The following is a 281-nucleotide window of genomic DNA, read 5'->3' on the forward strand; positions in this document are numbered from 1 at the left end:
AAACTGGGCTGCTCCTTGGAGACAAGGATTCTGAGGCTCCGTCTAACATACTTTGGACATGTTGGAAGGACAGACAGGTCCTTGGAGAGGGACATCATACTTGGTAGGGTGGAGGGACAGCGCAGAAGGGGAAGGCCCCCTATGAGGTGGATTGATTCAGTCATTGGGGTAATCGGGATGGGTGTATCAGAGACGGTGTGATTGGCACAGGACAGAGTTTAGCGATGTTGTACATAGATTCACTATGAGTCACAAGCGACTGGACGGCATATAACAACAAC

Source organism: Elephantulus edwardii, unplaced genomic scaffold, assembly GCF_000299155.1.
Source record: "Elephantulus edwardii isolate Elephantulus edwardi_28Jun2011 unplaced genomic scaffold, EleEdw1.0 scaffold00085, whole genome shotgun sequence".
Classification (NCBI taxonomy): Eukaryota; Metazoa; Chordata; class Mammalia; order Macroscelidea; family Macroscelididae; genus Elephantulus; species Elephantulus edwardii.